Consider the following 5,848-nt stretch of genomic DNA (forward strand, 5'->3'; position numbering starts at 1 on the left):
ATTCCTGCTTTTCTACGTATTACAGGAATCTTCTGATCGACTTGTAGAGCAAATATTTTGTTATCATTTTTCTCCTTCCTAAATTATATTTAAACATCAAATTCTCACCCATAAAGAAAAGATCTTAATGCCAAAATTAACACACAGTGTACATATAATATGTATATGCATGTGTGAGCATCAGTCAAGGAATTAAGTTTCACATACAGTAAGGCTAAAGAAGGAGTTAAATGCAAGAATTTCTTCTATTTGACTCAGTTCATCCCCTTCCCTTCTCAAAACATTTTTATTGTTTACCCAAAATGTTGCAGCTGGTTGATCTTTTCCTGAGGTATGCGTCAGGTTTTGTTTGAAGGCTTTGATAGTTTCACCATTTTCCATAATGTATGTGCACCTTGTACAGGAATGAGTCAGTCAACAAGGACAGGAGATCCTTAAAACAAACAAACGAAAAAAGATTTAGAAAGTATAAGCCTGGAAATCTTGATCTCAGTTTCCCAAACTTCTGAATGCACCTTAGCTCATCACTGCAAAAGGTGGGAAAAGCCGTCTGCTGCCAGGAATTAAAATGACATCAAGCTATAGAAGTTGAATGTAGTTCAGGGGGATTGTGGCGTGAGTTTTACATGTGAATGAAATATAGGCCAATTTCAAAGTGAACTCAACCCAGTTTCAGGAATCAAAAGATGCCCTGAATTATTCTTCCTTGACCCAAAATTATACAGTCTCAGCAGTTAACTAGTGACTTGCTGCTAAGTCTCCTGTGAAAGTGTTTGATTCTCCAGAAATTGCAAGGCATGTCTCCAAAGGTGTGAATTTAATTGACCTAGAATTTATTATTACAACAGGCCCAAGTAGTTCCTTCTGCATAATAGTCCTAGCATAGCTTCAGCAATGATTTGGCTGGGGGAAGCAAGGAACATCGCAGTTGCTACTCGATATGTCTGAAAATATCTGTACTTCTGTTGGAGAAGAGGAAGAAACATCTTTGCTCACTCAGGAAGTCTAAGCCTAGTAATTCAGCCCTATGTTGTGGTTAGTACACAACCACTAGGGGAATTATACCTCCAGTCATTTACTCTCATAAGGCTTTAGTGTCAGGGACCGCCTGTCCTATCCTTTAATATCATTCACTGTCTATATCTACTTCATTCTACTCCTAAATTCATTTTAGTCCTATTTTGTAGAGTTAAAATGCTCAGTAAAATACTTTCTTACCCAGAGCTGAAGAGAAATGATAAATCACAGTTTATGTGTCCAGCTTTTTGCTAATGGAAAGAGAAATAAAATGCTATAGAGGAATTCTTCATCTTCATAGGTGTGTTCATAATTTGCTGTGGAGACTGAGAGTGCAGGAGTTAAACTCTGCCAACCATAGAGGAGAGCACAGTAGGTAGAAAGCTCCTTGAGTTGTGCTCCCACTTACAGATCTGTGCAGAGAAGATGAGCTATTTGATTGTAAATTTGCATCAGTAGTGCAAATATTATTTATACAAAGGAAATAAACCAGCTTAAAATCAAAGCGAAGAATGGATGATTAATGAACCAAGAATGGACAGTGTGTTTTTATGTTGAGTTGGGGAGTAATATGTTGTAAAAACCAAGAGGAATAATTTCTTTTACTTTGATTTTTTTCCATTTGTTTTTGCTACTAGAAACATAAAAGTTTGTGTTGTTGATTAAAAAAAAAAAAAAAAAAAGATACAATCAGATGTTAAGAGTTTCCTTCTCTTCCTAAGCCCCCACCAAAATCAAAGCCTCTATTTTATTTTTTTTTATTAGAGAAAATATTTTTAAATGGTGTTCTGTTTTCTGTCAGTTTCTTTTATAATGAAGAAAAAAACCCAAACTAGAGCACAATCTTCAATCCCTTTGAATTTTTTTTTTTTTTTAGATTCAGGAAGAAGGAAAAAAATATCCCCATGCACTGGCCTTTTAAGTAGCTGAAAATATGATGTCTTCCAATTTAAAAAAAGCTCATCCTTTGCCAGTCACTCTCACTTCTTACAAAACATTCCCCACAAAACTATAATTTTTACATGATTTTTTTATTTTTTGATCATATAAAAAGTCTAGAACAAAACCTCATTTTTAATTGAGGGGGGGATTTATTGCCAATATTATAAATTTTAGCAGAACTGTCAGTTGAAAGGTAAGAAAAGAAATCAGAATAAGGCAAACAGCGAAAACAGTTGAGAGCAATAGTAAAGAAAGACTGAAGAATTTTAATTTTTGGTTCAAGAGGCACCAAAATACCAATAATATTAGAGGCCCACAGCATGTAGTGACAACATAATGAAATGTGGTGCAGAGATTTTGGAGCAAGCAGAGACCTGTAGCAGTAGCACCACACATTGTACAGCCGGGACATAGCTATTCTACCTCAAGATCCAAGTTGAACTGATACAAGAAAATCTCTGCTTTAAATTTCCCTGTTCTTTCAGTGCAGACTGTCATCACTGAAACATGTCTCAGTGTTTCTCTGCTGGGAAGCTCTTCCCACCTTCCTACACCCCAATTTTTCAGAAACTCTCCATTTTAAGTATCCTAGATTCAGCTGCTTGTCTTTGCAGATGTCTTTGAATCTGCTGCCTTTCTATTTGCACTGCACACCTCCAGAATAAATCAAGACCTAACCCAACTCCCACTGAAGTCAACAGCTGCAATAGCTTCCCTCCTCACAGAGGGCTTAATGTTACTCTCTCTGAGGCTCAAAATGAAATCCTACTGTGACTTTGGTGACTCAGGGTGAAAATCCAAAGCACCCAGTTATACTGGTGATGGTGTCCTCTGATGGTACCTCGCTGAGCTTCATGTTAAAACAAAGAGGATGCTACAGCTGCTAAATCATGTAGTGGAAATCTCATTTCTCTCTGGGCATCCTTACAGTCATAAATACTTCATTATTAATTTTGAATAATGACTTTAATCTCTTCAGCAGATCAAGGAGCTAAAATTGTAATTCTTCTCTATTTGGGAAATAAAAGAAGTCAGTAGAGAAACCATCTGAAGTTAATGTATTTTGCTGTTCTAGAGAATACATTTCACCAAATATGCTTCTCCTTTCCTGCTGTACCTATGCATTAATTGAACACTTCAACACTGACCAAATATTGTGTTTTATTAACAATTAATATAGTTCCTAATTGTCAAGTCCAGAGTTAAAAATCTGCATCTGATTTTATAGCTGAAATTGGATTACAAGCTTTGATATTTTAAATGATAGATTCAGTTTGGAGCACCAAAAACATAAATGGTGCTTCAGAAATACCTCTCTGGTTCTCAACTTTGTGAACTTAAAAAACATTCAAAGTCAAAATCAGAAATGTGGATAAAGTGTTAGTATTGCTTATCTAGTTACTGATCTTCCTCTTCTCATGCATATACATAGAGACTATTACATATGACAGATTGCTCCTCTCAGGCAGCAGACTGATGTTCCACGAACTCTGGATACTTATTTTCTAAATAATAAATTGTCCTCTAATGCTCTTCCAATATAATTTTGCCACTGAAGATACAATAAGAGGCACATTCTTAATGTATGTAGGGCCAGTGTAAGTAGTTACACTTCACTGAACTCAGTACCCCTCCTTTCACCACCTGTTACACCTGCCAGCAGGGAAGCCTGTCTTTGCTTACCATAATCAGCTTCAGACAGAATAAGGTTACATTTACCTCAGAGAGTTTGAAGAACAGGTATTGCTGATGTAGCTGTCCATAGCTGAATTGTCATAAACAGCGCTTACTTGAGCAGTTCCAACCACAAGGCTTGAAAACTTGTATGTGGTGATGAGGAAAGGAAAAAAAAATTGATGTTGGTTTTCTTTTTCAATGGCACAGCTGAACCTAGAAGACAAGTATCCTTAGCCTCACATTTTCTGCCAGAAACAGCTCTCAGTGATGTCTTCGGCTCTTCTAAAGAAGAACTAGAAGTTCTCTTCTTACACTAAAAGTTTTCTTTTTGCATCTGCATTTCAATCAAAACAGAACCAAAAAGCAAGTAAAATCAAACAGAAAGTAAACATGAGATTGAGCTTCAGGAGTAATTTTATTCAGTTAGCTTTTAAACCTCTGGGCTAGCTACAATTTGGCATGTGGAGTAAATAATAGAACCTTGATGGAAATCTTCAAATGCAGACTATTATCCCTAAAGATGGTTTGAGCTTCCTTGTTCGACCATGTTCATGGCACATTTCTTGAAACTCACCCATGTGCCTCTCTGTCCCTTATGGCTGGGAGAAGTGTTGGGGGGAAGGTAGTTCTGGTGTTTCCCTTTTCTTATCCAATGTGTCATAAACCTCATCTGCTTTTACACATATTTGTTTTAAATCAGTGTAAACTCTTTGACTTCCAGGAAACTCGCGGGTGCAAACGGAAGGACATTCAGACCCCAAGTCCTTTATTCTACATTCAATTCTCTTCACAATTATTCTCAGAGACTGACAACCCCCGGCTGCTCCAGCCGTGCACAAAAAGCCTCCATACAGAGTTATAGAAACCTTCTGTTCCCTCATTTACGCTTTCTCACTCTCTTCTAACTTAAAAATATGCTGCTACTTCTGGAGCCCAGTTTGAATTCCTCCTCGTGGAGCATACACAGCAGTTATCTCTCCTGCTGTATTTATAAACTGTTGACTGGCACAGGAGCTTTTATTCTTGCCACAGCTTTCCTCCCAATGACGCATTACCCTCTTTAGATCTCATGCCGAACGTTAAAAGAGCATCAGACAGCACTCCCGTTACCGAAAAGCAATCTGAGATGACCCTATGTGGAAAAAGTAAACTTGTTTTCAGACATGAAGCAGGCAAATATGCAGAAAAATGGATTTCTGTACCTGTCAGTGAGCTGGTACATTGCAAGATTATTGCACCAATTTTTGCTTGTTAAAATGTGAGCTTTTTATGATAAACTGAGTGCACCAGTATATTTCCCAGGTGTGAGTCAGAGACTTGAAAAATTGGCCTTAAAATGTGATGGCATGCCATTTCAGGGAGATTTTCCTTTGTCTGGAGCTGTGTGCACATGAATTCATTTCCAGGCAGACACTTTTCAACCTGACAGCAACAGTGCGCTCTGTAGTGAAATCCATCTCTCAAATTGCTAGCAAATCGCAGGACATGTTTATCCTGCCAACCTCCAGGCCTATGATTTTTGCCCCCTGCTTTAAGCTCTGAAGAGGAACCGTATTAGTCCCAAGAGCCCTTCAGATAAACACACTTTCTCAGACTAAACACTGTAGTCCGATGACTCACTCCGGCTGTTCTCTGAGATCCTTCTGCTTATTATCTAAACATGTTGCTCTAATCCTGAATCAATGGAAGTCAAATTTCAAACTACACTACTGCAGCTTATCTCAAGGAAGTACAAAATGCCTTTTTGGCAGTAATTATATTTTAATGGGGCTTTACAGCCTGTTCTTTTAAGGGGAAAATAATTTTAGTGCACTTTCTGCTAGGTACTGTAGTAAGTAAATGAAATCCATTTTATTTTTTAAGCACAGTGGTATTGAACTAAGTAACCATTAACACAATGTATTAGGTGAAGAACATTAATTTTATTTTCTTTATGTGATGTTGTTTCACAGGCTGCCGATGATATACTTAGAAAGTCAAACCATAGCGCTGAAAATGTGGTGGATTCTCAAGACAAGCTGTTCTGTACTTTCTAGGGAGAGCTGAAATCTCTCCCATGACCAAGTAATTTTATTTGGGAATGGACAGATTTTGAAGAAACATTTATTTGGCACAGATATGGAGTGGGAAAAACAGTTCCAGTAAATCATAGATGAAATTGCGGACTTGACTCCAATTTTCTTCACATTTTGGGAAAAATATTCTTTGGCTT

At 37.4% G+C, this 5,848-nt stretch overlaps 1 protein-coding gene across 1 annotated transcript in view; it reads left to right on the forward strand.

The window, feature by feature from the left end:
* RIT2 (Ras-like without CAAX 2) overlaps positions 1 to 5,848 on the forward strand; it is a gene marked incomplete at its 3' end in the record, with an annotated part of 93,051 nt that overhangs the window by 75,491 nt on the left and 11,712 nt on the right. The window lies entirely within an intron of this gene.

This window comes from Charadrius vociferus, unplaced genomic scaffold, assembly GCF_000708025.1.
Source record: "Charadrius vociferus isolate BGI_N301 unplaced genomic scaffold, ASM70802v2 scaffold146, whole genome shotgun sequence".
Classification (NCBI taxonomy): domain Eukaryota; kingdom Metazoa; phylum Chordata; class Aves; order Charadriiformes; family Charadriidae; genus Charadrius; species Charadrius vociferus.